The sequence below is a fragment of the Saccopteryx leptura genome, chromosome 3 (genome assembly GCF_036850995.1).
Source record: "Saccopteryx leptura isolate mSacLep1 chromosome 3, mSacLep1_pri_phased_curated, whole genome shotgun sequence".
NCBI lineage: Eukaryota > Metazoa > Chordata > Mammalia > Chiroptera > Emballonuridae > Saccopteryx > Saccopteryx leptura.
This window is the reverse complement of record NC_089505.1, coordinates 99957543-99972280: the sequence shown is the minus strand read 5'-3', so window position 1 is coordinate 99972280 and position 14738 is coordinate 99957543.

Genomic DNA, 14738 nt, shown 5'->3' with positions numbered 1-14738 from the left:
CCCCACATTTTATTAATCGTTAAAATGTTTGCCAATCTGATGAGAGAAAAAATAGCATCTCCTGGTTCTAAATCTGCCTTTCCCTGACTTCTCAGTGAGGTCAAACATCTTTCCATAAGTGTTTTGGCTGCTTGAAATCAACTTCTGTGAGTTGTCTGTGTCCTTAGCTCATTTTTCTGGTAGATTCTTTGTCTTCTTATTTAGTTCTTAGGATCTTTTTGGGGGGATATTATTTTAGGTGGAAATATATCCCACCTGATTGGTTATTTTGACTTTGTTTAGAGTGTTATGTGCCAGAGAGAAAAACATTTATTTTTTTGTGCAGTCAAATCTATCCAGCGTGATAATTATTTTAAGGAAAATAAATATATTTTTATTTTAAAAGAGAAACATTTTTAATTTAGATAGTGTCGTTCCAATGCAAATGCTAATTTTGGTTGCTTGCCAGATGCTTTGCTATTCTAATGTGAAAGAGAAAAAAAATCAGAAGTTGAGCAACACATCAAACCTTTCCACACTTTGTTTCAAAGGACTCCCCACCTCCAGGTGATGGTGATGATGACGATGACGATAATGATGATGACTATGATGATGATGAGTAGGAGGAGGAGGAGGAGGAGGTAGCCAAGCAGGTAGGACAAGTCACCTGAAGTTACTGGCGGCTGCTTTGTGACATTCATGGGAAGGCTCTCTGAGAATGCAGCTGATACAGTAGAAAATAGAGCCTGATTCAGCTATACCTGAAGTGGTGCTATTTTTAGATTTTTTCAGTTATGTGATTTTTTCTTTCTTAGCTCAAAAATCTTGACTAATGCCTGACCTGTGGTGGCGCAGTAAATAGAGTTGAGGTCCCAGGTTCAAAACCCCGAGGTTGCTGGCTTCAGTGTGGGATTGTCGAAATGATCCCAAGGTCGCTGGCTTGAGCCCAAGGTCATGGCTCAAGCCCAAGGTCACTGGCTCAACTTAAGCTCCCCAGTCAAGGCACATATAAGAAGCACATATAAGAATAAGTTCGTAGCGTTTTTATATTTTCTTTTATTTTACAACGATTTGTTTGCTGTTTGGCAAAGGGTAAGTATTCATTCGATAAAACTCTTTCTGCTCTACAAAACTATGTTAATTGTATTTTTGAGTTATTTAATTTTTTATTAGTTTTAAGGCTTAGAAATGGAATACCCAGGAGGCAAAAATCGACATTTTCGACACCTGCTCTTCTTTGCTTTTCATCGAGGTCAAAAAGCTGCCGAAGCAGCCCGGGACATTTGCGATGTGTATGGAGAAGGTGTCATAGGCGAGTCTACAGCACGGAAATGGTTTGCAAAGTTCAAAAATGGCGACTTTGACGTCGATGACACGTGCCGCAGCGGAAGGCCTTCTGAATTCGATGAAGAACTGGGAAATGCTCGAAAAGAATGCCACGGTCAACAAGGAGCTCTACATTGCCCAGCTACACCACGTGAATGAGGCTATTCGACTGAAAAGACCTGATCGACATGGTCAAACCATACTCCTTCACGACAATGCCAGGCCACATGTTGCACAAGTCGTCAAAGCCGCACTGCAAGAGCTCGAATGGGAGGTCCTTCAGCATCCGCCGTATTCTCCAGACCTTGCACCGACCGATTACCATCTTTTCTGCTCCCTGTCAAACCATATGAAGGGCGCGTTACCTTCGATAACAAAGAGGTCCTTAAAAACTGGCTCAACAACTTCTTTGACACCAGACCAGGAGATTTTTGGCAGAACAGTATCAACAAATTGGTCGAGAGGTGGGAAGAGGTTGTAAACAGCAATGGCGAATATATAATTGATTAACTTATTGATATAATTATTGTTTTTTGTTTAAATAAAAGTCTTCGGTAAAAACGCTACGAACTTATTCCCCAACCCAATATTTTTTAAACGTCATGACTAATAATAGCCTCAACAAGTATAAATTGAATGAATAAATACATTCTCAGTATTTGCTACACTCCTTGGCATACAATCGATCTTAATCAATCTTTATTCAATGAAGTCCTCCAAGTAAGAGAAAAGAAACCTTGTCTGTTTAGAAACAGAGCCAAGACTAAGATAAGAAGTCTAAGATCCTATGAAAATCTGGGTATTTTTATGTCTTCAAGCCACCCATTGAGGCCATCAAGAACCCAAAAGGACTAGTCTGCCTAGGTGGAACCACCCTGTGTCAGTATCATGGACCTCTGGGTGGTCCTGTTCCCTTGAATGGCTCACAAAAGCTTTTCCCCCAGCTGTGCAAAAGGAGTTGGAGACCATCACACAGCAGGTCAAACATTTGGTCTTCAATGAAACAAGCCACTGATAGGTTCCCAAAGCACCACTATGTCTGATTTCTAATACAGCTCAACCTGGTGACCATAGTTACAGCCTAGGCAGAGGGTATTAACCTGGGTCCATGGACCCCCAAGAGTTCCATGGTCAGAATTTAGACACGTTATGGACTTAGGAAGAAGTTACATTGACGTTGTCACTATCTTCTACCTGAAACTTAGTATCACTTCAGTTATACCCTATTAACAAATCCTGTGGCTTTGGCTTCAATAAAGGTCATAGATGTTTTGGTATCATATTATGGTTATTACAGATATCTGGAAATATTGTTTATGATTATAACTTTGAAATTAGAGTCGTTACTAGGTCAAATCTTGTTTTGTATTTTGGATTTTTTAAAATTGATTTTTAGAGAGAGGCAGGGAGAGAGACAGAGTGAGAGAGAAACATCGATTCACTGTTCCACCTATTCACACTGTCACTGGGTGACTCTTGCATGTGCCTTGACCGGGGACTGAACCTGCAACCTTGGCATGTCGGGACAACATTGCAACCATCTGAGCTACCCAGCCAGAGCCTAAATCTAGCTATTAAATGTGTTAACAAAAGAAGCACACTGAAAAAAGAAAGAAAAATAGAAAGAAAGACTATTATTATAATATCATAGATTTTTTAAAAATATGTTTGACAAATGTATTTCATTATAATTCATTTCCTTGGCAAACCTCTGTATTTTATTTTATGCATTTAAAAACATGTTCTGAGGTGAAGTCCATAGGTTTCAACAGATTGCCAAAGGGGTCACAGCATAAAAACAGGTTAGGCATCCCTAAGCCAGCCCTCTATGTCGTTATACGCTGAATTCAGTTCTTGGCCTCAATGAGTCTCAGTCTGCCTATCTATAAAACAGGAACATTAATACCGATAGTACAAGATTCCTGTAACAGTTAAGTGAAGCATAGTGTCCAGCCTCCTTCTTCACAAAGAAGAGGAAATCGCACATGTTTGCTCCCCTTTCTTCATTTCAAGCAATTCCCAGCTGGTGCAGCACAAAGCACAGGGATTTGACACCAGACCTTCCTGGGTTCAAATGCCATTTCTGCTGTTTTATTGGCTGTTTGATCTTAGCTTCATAATCTGTTCCTTTGTCTTTAAAAGGGGGTCATTTCAGTCTAACAGTGTCACAAGGATGAACAAGTCTATGTAAAATGCCTCACGTAGTGCCTGACGCAGAGTAGGTTTCAAAAAATAGAATCTGCTATCATCATCAACAGTCCCATCAGCCCCTGCGTGAAAGAAAGTTGGACGCAGCCTAGCACATGCCCAAGCCTGTCTGCCTTTGCCAGAGAACCCCCTTCATCCTCAGCCCACCCCTTAAGGGTCCCAGTTACACTCTTCTTAAAGATTTTTTTAATGATTGATTTTAGATGAGGAAAGAGAGAGAGAGAGAGAGAGAGAGAGAAAGGATTGTGTTGAGAGAGGAACAGGAGGCATCAGCTTGCTTCTCATATGTGCCCCAACCAGGCAAGCCCAGGGTCTTGAACCAGCAACCTCAGCATTTCAGGTCAACGCTTTGTCCACTGTGCGACCACAGGTCAAGCCCAGTCACACTTTTCTAAGTGATGAGCAGGTGTTTGGGGATTTCTCCCCAATTCTGCTTTTCCCCTCAGGATAAGCTCTGGAGGCAGCCTGGTACTGTCATTACGCACAAAATACTAGACAGAGCCGTAGCAGACCTTGTGTTATAAATAGGAAAACTGAGTCTCAAAGGGGTTAAGGGATTTACTCAAAGTTGTGAGGATTTCCCTCAGGGACATGGATTGAATGTCCTTTCTAGGATTTATTTCATTTCTTCCTGCCTGAGAAGGAGAATGAGGGGGTTCACCCTAGGTGTTTCAGAAAAGGAGGGGTGGATAACAGTGAAAAATAATATAAGAGCCAACGCTCAAGCACTTAACCATGCCAGCCCTTGTATCGAGAGCTGCACACACATAACCTCACTCCTGCTCACTTCACTCTGAGGAGGTATTACTATTCCCATCTTACAGAATAGGAAGCCTCACTCAAGGCTGCATATCTTGTCCAATGTCACATTGCTGATAAGTGGCAGGGCCAGGGTTTGAATGTAGAGCTGTCTGATCCTGCACGCGTGCTCTTTCCACGATGACATCCCAAAACCCCTTCTGCTTCTCACGTTTATCAAAGTCCAATGGCGCTGTGATTTTACACTCTTGCTCTTGCGTGGAGTCAACACTAACTCAGTTGGGGGTCCCTACTCCTGCAGCCTCTCCTGGTGCCTCACTGTGCCCTCTACACCCCTATACCTGCATGCACCCCCCCATTGTCAAGAGTTGGTGCCAGCTGCCTTCTCCAACTGGAGCCCAGTTAACAGAGGAGCCCTGGCACTGAGCTGACCTGCTGCCCACTGCATGGGCACCGTTCTCGCTCTTTCTCTAGATTACAGGGCTCCACAGACCTGCTAATTGTGTTTGTATTTGAGTTGACTTATATTTGTGCTTAGCATGCATCCACACACCCCCTACCATGGAAGCAGATGGGCACTTGTGCCTTCCAAAGAAACATGATTAAGGCAATTTAGCACCTTCTTCAAAGGATGTGCTCTTCCTTCTCCATGAGGGAAAAATGTCTTTGGACTCTTTCAAATGTTTGAGATTTAATTCTGCTTTGCTTACAGCTGGTCCAATCGGGGGGCGGGGGGGGGGGGGACTAAGGAGGAAGAAAGAGAAACCTGGAGCCGAGCAAGAGGGGAGGAGGCATGGGACGTGGGGGAAGTGGCCTTTGTGCTTTGTGACTTTTTTCTTTTTTAAGACTTTATTTATTCATTTTAGAGAGGAGAGAGAGAATGAGGGGAGAAGCAGGAAGCATCAACTCCCATATATGCCTTGACCAGGTAAGCCCAGGGTTTAAAACTGATGGCCTCAGCTTTCTAGGTTGATGCTTTATCCACTGCACCACCACTGGACAGACTGTGTTCTGTGACTTTAAGGAGCTGTACAAATTTAGTATCCCTGGAGACGCTTAACATATTTCACTGGAAGGGGGGGAAGATCGATCCTGACTCAAGCCAGGCTGTGAAATCTTTGGTTTAGAATTATTCTTTGATTGATTGATTGATTGATTGATTGATTGATTTGCTGTTTGTAAAATTTTAGAGGTAGAAGTTACCTTAGTAACTTCTCATATAATATAGAGCGTAAAGTTTGCTGATATAAAATAACTCGCTCAAAACCTTCATAATTAGGCCCTGGCCCGGTTAGCTCAGTTGGTTAAGAGCATGGTCCTGAAGCAACAAGGTTGCAGGTTTGATCCTTGGTCAGGGCAGTCACAGGAAGCAACCAAAAAATGCACAACTGAGTGGAAAGACAAATGCCTCTCTTCCCTGTCCCCTCTCTCTCCCTTCTTCTCTCTGTCTTTCTAAAAATCAATAAAAAAGTTAAGCCCTGGCCGGGTAGCTCGGATGGTTGGAGCACCATCCTGGAGCGCAGAGGCTGCCAGTTCAATTTCCCAGTCGGGGCACATACAGGAGCAGAGGGATGTTCCTGTCTCTCTCTCCCTTCCTCTCTCTCACACAAAAACAAACAAACAACAACTTCAAAATTAATTTTTTCTCTTTATATATAATCACATAAGTTCCATGCTTGTATAAATAAATGCCAACATATGTTGCATGTAAGAGAATAGAAGGTGACCGTCCCTGGGACTTGCCTGCCCCCCTCCTCACTAAACCACTGTTAGCAGCTTGGTGGGATTCCTTTCAGCTTACTTTTCTAGCATTTATGTGCGTTTATATAGTTGTATATATACACAGATGCCGTTTGGGGCGCACAAATGGGATTACATATGGTTCTATAATGTGTTTTTTTCACCCAGAGAGCTTATTATTTTTTTAAAAGATTTTGTTTATTGACTTTTAGAGAAAGGGTGGGGGGAGAGAAGCATCAACTCGTTGTTCCACTTAGTTGTCCCATTTAGTTGTGCCCTCACTGATTGCTTCTCCTATGGGCTCTGACCAGGAATTGAACCCGTGACCTTGGTGTGCCAGGATGACACTTTATCAACTGAATCACCCGGCCAGGGAGAAATTTGGAATTTCTTTATGTTTGAGAGGGAACCCCTGAGACGTTTAAAGGATGCTCAGGACTCTCAAATGTAGCTGCCAATTAATTCTTCACTCCAGGAAGTTACCTTGAATTTCAGCAACTGTCAAATGTCTTGTCTGTGGAGAGATGAGAACTGCTACTTCCACAATACCTGCAGTTTAAATTTGGAAGCCACATTCACGTGTTATTTTTTTTTCCAAGCGACTTTTTAGAATTACATCCTGCCTTTCAGCTTAGTAGGGTCCCAGTGGGAATGGTGTGATGGACTGTCAAGCCATAAAACTGGTAGATGTGTGGGTTCACAGCACCAGCCCCATTTCTCTCTGCTCAGTTCAACATTCAGAAAGAACATGCCACTTAGCAGATTTCTCTCTGTTACTAGTTATATAAAGCGGCAGAACTCTCGGGAAGCAAGGCTTCACGAGTTACAGGGACACACGGGGGGGGGGGGGGGCAGGGAAGCAACTTTGCAGAACTGTCACAGGGCCAGAAACACTGTGGGCTACTCTCCTGTCGTCTCCTTTAATCTCAGTTCTGGAAAAGCAATCTCTCATTTTCTACTTTTTACTTTCTGTCATGCTTCCCTGTGAAGCATGATCTCGTTTGCTCGCCTCCATCCTGTGAGAGTAGACGTTCCGAGTCCTACTTTGTAGTTGGAGAAATAGACTCGGGCTGAGTGGTGTGGGCCCCTGAGCCAGCTAGCTGCCTATGCTGGAATCCTGGCTGTCTCAACTTTATAAGCTGTGAGACCTTGGGCAAGTGACTGCCCTCTCTGTGTTCCCTCATCTGTAAAATGGGCATAATAAAGTACAGACCTCATAGATCACTTGGGAGCCTGAGTGGAGAGTGCTCCTCAGAGCAGGGCAGTAAGCTGTTAGCTGTGGGTTCTTGTTTTCTCCCAGCTCTTCCCAGGGAGCCCTGGGGACTTCTTTAGTTCTCAGCCTCAGATTGCTCCTCCCCTCCTCAGTGGCTGTAGTGAGGATTATTTAAGTGCTGTGCCTGGTGCCTTGTCACCCTCCTGGATTCATCTGTTTTTCTGGCCTCAGCCTTTTCTCGTTGTTTGATGTGGTCAGGTCAGAGGAAGGCTATCCTGGACGCTCTGTTCCCCAGCAACAAGGATGGGAATTACAAGACTGTGGAGGCCTCGGCCGGTTGGCTCAGTGGTAGAGCATCAGGCTGGCTTGTGGATGTCCTGGGTTCAATCCCCAGTCAGGGCACATAGGAAAAGTGCCCTTCTGCTTCTCCATCTTTCCCTTTCTCTCTTTCTCTCCCCTTCCTGAAGCCATGGCTTGACTGGTTTGAGTGTGTGGGTCCAGGCACTGAGGATGGCTCTGTGGAGCCTCTACCTCAGGGGCTAAAAATAGCTTGGTTGAGCATGGCCCCAGATGGGCAGAGCATCGGCCCCAAACAGGGGTTGCCAGATGGATCCTTGTTGGGGTACATGCAGGAGTCTGTCTCTCTATTTCTCCTCCTCTCACTTGGAAAAAAAGAAGAAAAGAAAAAAAAAAAAAAACCCCAAGGCTGTGGAGGGCAGCAGGGTTAACTGAGGACACTCTGTGTCTGAGTCTAGCCATGGTCCTGTAAGAACCATGGACTTCTCAGAAATAGTCTTGATTTTTCTTCCCCCACCTTCTCCACAGCCACTGCCCGGAGTCAGGCCCCATACTTCCTGCCTGGTCCTCCCCACGGCAGACCGTTACCTTCATCTATCTGACACCCTAGTTCTGGAGGTTTTTTTTCACACAAAACAAAACAAAGGTGTAACGAACCATTCAGTTCAACTACTGGTCTGTTCAAGGGCCTGGTTGTTACTGAGCACGACTTCTGCACCCGGCCCTGTGCTAGAGACTGAATAGGCACCATTTCATCTGCTCCTTGCAACACAGGTAGATCCTCTTACGGTGCGCACTTTACAGATGAGCAGGGAAGTAAGTCTCCTAAGGTCACATAGCTGGTAAGTAGAGGTCACCACGGTCCTGCAAGGTTTTATAGTATTTTATTCACTCAAGAAATACCTGCTGTGTCTCTAGCATGTGCAGGCGTCAATCTATGTAGGTCCCAGGATGGGAGGGGCAAACAGAATAGGCAACAGTGGAGGAGGTAGACAGTAAACAGAATAAAAATATAATGTCAGTAAAGAGCTAAGAGAAGCATACTACACTAGGGTAAGGAGACAGAGCATGACAAAGAGGAGGGTGTGGGGAAATTCCTTCCTGAGGAGGAGACAGCAGAGAGGAAAAGAGAATGAAGTCAGGGAGAGAGGAAACAGACCTGTGGTGGCGCAGTGGATAAAGCGTCAACCTGGAACGCTGAGTTCGCAGGTTCAAAACCCCAGGCTTGCCTGGTCAAGGCACATATGGGAGTTGATGCTTCCTGCTCCTCCCGCTTTCTATCTCTATCTCCTCTCTAAAATGAATAAGTAAATAAACAAAAAACTTAAAAAAAAAAAAGAAAAAGGAAACAGCATTTAGAGACGTGATGGGTCTGGCTGAGGTCACCTGGCAAGAAATAACGGCTTGTTGAATGGGAACTCAGACCCAGGGTTCTGAGTTCTTTTCCTGTCTCTTGCAGCCTCCATCCTTCCTGAGATTCCTAAGACTGCCAGGAGCTGAGATGTTGATGTCGAGGCTTCCTCCTGACTCTCTGGGGGCAGAGACATGTCAAAGTCGTTCTCAAATGGCTTTGTCATGAGTTAAACCAAGACACCAGAACATGAGCTCCGCTGGGGGCAGGTACTTCAACTCACAAACCACCTCAGCTCTTTTGTCTGAAATGACTAGTTAGACTAAATGAAATATTGCCTTTAAAAAAAGAAAAGAAAAGAAACAGAACTGATGCGTGGATTTTGTTAAAATGACTAATCTGGCCCCATCCCCAGTCTATGTCAGTCCTGCTGGAAGTTGGAAGTCAAAGAAAATATGTCTTCTTGACAAATTACTAACCTCCAGCCTAGCCCCGAGAAGTCTCAGAGTGCAGAGAGGTAGAAAGTGTCAAGCCACAAACAACCCCTCCTCAAAAACTTGTTCTAGGCCCTGACTAGGTAGCTCAGCTGGTTAGAGCATTGTCCCAGCTTGACCTGTGATGGCGCAGTTGATAAAGTTTTGACCTGTGACCTAGAAAGCTGAGGTTGCTGGTTCAAAACCCCAAGTTTGCCTGGTCAAGGCGCATACGAGAAGCAACTACTATAAGTTGTTGCTTCCCACTCCCTCCAACCCGGCCTTTCTCTCTCTCTCTCTCTCTTTTTCTCTCCCCTCTCTCTAAGGTCAATAAATAAAATCTTAAAAAAAAAAAAAAAAAAAAGCATTAGCCTGACCTGTGGTGGCACAGTGGATAAAGCACTGACCTGGAATGCTGAGGTTGCCAGTTCAAAACCCTGGGCTTGCCTGGTCAAGGTAGTTTTGGGAGTTGATGCTTTCTGCTCCTCCCTCTTCTCTCTCTCTCCCCTCTCAAAAATGAATAAATAAAATCTTAAAAAAAAGAAAAAAGAACATTGCCTCAATACACCAAAGTTGCGGTTCTATCCCTGATCAGGGCACATACAAGATCAATGAATGCATGAATAAGTGAAACAACAGATTGACATTTCTCTCTTTTTCTCTCTCAACTCAATCAATAAAAAAAAATTAAAACAAAAACAAGACCCTGGCCGGTTAGCTCAGTGACAGAGCGTCGGCCTGGCGTGCGGGAGTCCCGGGTTCAATTCCCGGCCAGGGCACACAGGAGAAGAGCCCATCTGCTTCTCCACCCCTCCCCTCTCCTTCCTCTCTGTCTCTCTCTTCCCCTCCCGCAGCCAAGGCTCCATTGGAGCAAAGTTTGCCCGGGCGCTGAGGATGGCTCTGTGGCCTCTGCCTCAGGCACTAGAATGGTTCTGATTGCGGCAGAGCAACGCCCCAGATGGGCAGAGCATCACCCCCTGGTGGGCATGCCAGGTGGATCCCGGTTGGGCACATGCGGGAGTCTGTCTGACTGCCTCCCCGTTACCAACTTTAGAAAAATACAAAATAAATAAATAAATAAGGCCCTGGCTGGTTGCCTCAGTGGCAGTGCTTTGGCCAGGTGTGCAGATGTCCTGGGTTCGATTTTTGGTCAGGGCATACAGGAGAAGTGACCATTTGATTCTCACCTCTCCCCTTCCCCTTCTCCCTCCCTCTCTCACCCCCCCCCCCTCACAGCCATGGTTTGATTAGCTCAAGTGAGTTGTCCCCAGGAGCTGAGGATGAGTCCTGGCCTCTGCCTCAGGCACTAAAAATAGTTTGGTTGCCAAGCAACAGAGCAATGGCTCCAGATGGGCAGAGTATTGCCCCATAGGGGGCTTGCCAGCTGGATCCCAGTCAGGGTACATGCAGGAGTCTATTTCTCTGCCTCCCCTCCTTTCACTTAATTAAAAAGACAAACAAACTCCTCTCCATGACAAATCCTGGGGAGCTGTTGGTGACATGGAGAGTCATGAGGGGTGGTTCAAACATTTAATGAGTAGCCAGCCCCAGTAGTAGGTATTTTCATATCTTGCTTCATTTATTTAATTGTCATAATAATCCAGTGAAGTAGGCACTAACATCCCCATTTTACAGATGAGGAAACTGTGGCTCAGAGAAGTGCCATCTAGCTCAAGTTCACACAGTGAGCAGCAGGCCCGTCTAACTCTCAAGTCCACGCTCTTGTCTCTGTCACACGTTATCTCCCTTCTGTTTTCCAGCTCCCAGATCATTTATCTTTCCCCCACCCTCATGAAAGATGTTATCTGACTGCACTGGTGGAATTGTTTCATTTTACAGATGATGTTACCAAGGCTGAGGGACATGCAATATCAGAATTTGAACTCAGGCCCGCTGGCTTGCCCCTACACACCAACAGACCCTGGGGAAGACAGCTGGAGTGCTATGAGTGGGGACAATTGAAAATATCAAACTTTGCCTATTGCCTTGGCTGGTTTAAACTTTTTAAAATTTGTACCACAGAATCGAAAAGTTCCCCATTCCTGTAGGCAGAGATTCTTGTCTTGGGATTAGACCAAATGTTCCCTGTGAGCTGAACTTCTCTGCTGTAGCTTAAACCCATCACGTGTCAATGGTGTCTAGAGAGCCCCTCCCTCCCTTCCAGGCGGGCACCAGCCTCAGCCCAGCTGTCCCCTCGGATTTCTATTCCCTGGGCGAAGCAATTGAGCTTTTAATTAAATTCTCTTGTTAGAAGTGAAGCTTGAGGAAAACAAACAGAAAAACCTCTCCTGCGGGACCTGTTTCTTCCCCGCTTGCTGGGAGACTTGAAGCTGGAGATAGTATCGCAGACGCCCTCGATACATCCACCCCTCGCTACTCCCAGGGAATTTCCTGTTGCGCCTTCCTTGGCTCAGATCCACCCTGTCTGGAGCAGAGGAAATTGTGATGGGAGATGGGTATGAGGATGTTATCAGGAATGTTGGTGTGTTCGAGTTAGGAGTGAGCCTCTGGGTTCCCGTGGAGGAGGGAGGAGGAGGGAGGGGGACTTCAAAGAACTGGAGTTGGGGTGGCAGCAGGCAACAAGACCATGTGAGTACTTGTCTCCGAGGAGAGCAGACACCAGATCACATGCGCCTCCCCTCCCTAAGTGACTTCCATTCTCCCCTGATCACAGTCTAATGGACACAAGGAGCTATGGGGAGCTGGAAAGAGCACTGAACTTCGAGTCAGGAAACTCAAGGTCTAGTCCAATCTGTTACTAACTCACTGTGTGATTGGTTAATCGTAAACAGAATAAACTGTGTTATGGGATTGCATGTTAAAGTGTTATGCTAAACGTAGATGATCTTATTTAATTCTCACAAATTCATCCTTTTTCTTTTCTCAGAGAAGCTGAGGTTCAGAGAGGTTAATTGACCAACTCAAAAGCACGCAGCTGGTAAGTGCTATAAAGCTGAGCTTCAAACCAAGTAGTCTGGCTCCAGAGCCCAAGATCCTAACCATACTCTCCAGTTAGCTTCTCTAAGTCTCAGTTTCCCCATCTATAAACAAACAGGATTGGTATATTTGAACTCCAAGGACGCTTCCAGGTCTGACAATCTGTGCTTTATTCAACATTCACTCTATTGCCAGGCTCTGGGCTGGGAATACAAAGCTAAGTAAGGCTTCACCGCTGTCCTTAGATTATAAACTCTTTGCGAGTAGAAATCACATCTTTATTATCATTGCTAGCCTTGCATCACTTACCACAGGCACTGTGCAAATATTTGTTGACACTGTGCTCAAAATATTTGTTGACTAGATGTGTGATTCATGGGTAAGAGCACAGGGTTGGGAGTTAGCTATAACTGAGGTTCCATCCTGTAACTACCCTTGCAAGAGAAAGTCACTGAACTTCTGTGTCTGTTTCTTCATCTAGTGACAATACACAAGATTACTTTCCTCGAAGGGTTATGGAGAGGATAATGTATTTTAAGCATTTATCATAGTACTTGGCACATTAAAAACTGCTCAGTAAATATTAGTTCCTTTCCTTGATGGAGAATCCATCCTTCCCTTTCCCCTTGTCACTGGCTGGTGAGGGCCATGCTGTATCCTTCTTTGTTGTCCACAAGTGGAAGGTGGGAACTAATTTCTACTGCTGGGGGCAGGCAGCTAACTTGCTCGGCCAGGTCTGTGATGAAGGAAGAAAACAGGTTCTTTGGAAAGCCCTCCCTGGATTCTGATTCCCATGCAGTCCCTGTTCCTCCCAGCCACAGATGTCCCTCTGTCTAGACAGCTCTTCCCAGAAGAAATCGCCAACCACAGACTGTCTGATGACAAAGCGTGCTCTAGACACTAGACACAATTCATTCAACCATGTTCAGAAAAAGATTAACCTGGCTCCCACCCTGCAAGCAAAAGGGACTCTAGGGGAGCAGGAGTGGCTTGGTGGCTTCTTCATTCATTTATCCATCCATCCATTCATCCATCCATCCATCCATCCATCCAACCAACCAACCATCCATCCATCCATCTGTCCATCTTTGTTTGAATGCCTACCATGTGCTAGGCATGGGGCATACTTAGATGAAGAATAACCCTTACCCTTCCCAAACTTGTAATGTTGGGGGAGATGGACACAAAATAATTATGAAAGGTGTGGCATCCCAACTATAGTTATAGTGACAGAGAATACTCGTGGAGGGCTTACTGTGTGCCAGGCACAGTGCTACGTAATTTAGATGAATGATTTTATGTTAGCCCTCATCATAACCCCATGAAGTAAAATACTTATCATTGTGATCATTTTACACATGAGCCAACAGAGGCTCACAGAATTTAAGATAACTTGTCCAAGGTTGCACAGTTACTGAAAAATCAGGATTCAAATTCAGTCTGATTGTTGCATCAACACTTTTAACCTTCAAGGAGGGGAGGACCACTTCCCTTCAGGAGGAATGAGGGGGACCCCTTAGAGCAGGGATTTCAGAGCTGAGCCTTGAGGGATGACTCATGGTAGACCAAGGAGGTATGAAAGAGGAAATGAGGGGGACTCTGGCCAATGGAAATGAGGGTCAGAACTTTCTAAACAGAAGGAAAAGCATGAGCCAGGTTTGAGAAGGCAGGGCATACAGAGTGGGAACAGCTGGGGAAGAGCCGGGAATGCCAGGATGAGGGAGCTGGGACTGTTTCAGGAAGGGGTGGGGAGGGACTTGAGATGCCTGGGCAGGGGATCCACGTGCTTTAGGAAGCTTGCCCTAGTGAAGCATGGAGGATGGTTTGGAGGGGGCAGGAGGCTGGTCAGAGACTTGCCCCAAGGTTTTTCAGTTGTGGTAGCAGGGATGGAGATGGTGATGGAATTGCTGATGATGCCCATGCTGATGTCAGAGTTCAGAGTACCAGAGAGTGCAAACCTGCCCTGTCCCATCACGCCACTCACTTATTCAAAGCCCTTCTGTGGCTCCTGTAGCTCTCAGGATAAAGCCCTAGGCCCTTCATCTGGCATTCAAGGCTCTTCATGAGCTGGAGGAGCTGGCCCATTCCTGCCCTCCAGCCTCATCTTGACCACTTTCTCCTATTCTGGCAATATCTGCAGGCCAAATTCTTTTTTTTTTTTTAGCCTCTGTGTCTTTTGCACATGCTCTTCCTTCCATCAGGAAACTTTTCTGATTTGCTTTCCCCTTTGCTCAGATGACTCCTATCCACCCTTCAAGGCTCAGTGCAGGGGTTGCCCTTGCCCACCTTCCAGGTGGGACATGCTCTTCTTCTAGCCCCTTTAGGTCCTGCTACCTCTGTCCTTTCTCCCACACTGGGCTGTGCTTGGCTGCACGTGGATTTTTTTCCCCTGAACTGTGTGAGTTTCCTGAGAGCAGGCACTATGCTTAGCACATTCGCTGTTCCAGGGTGAGGG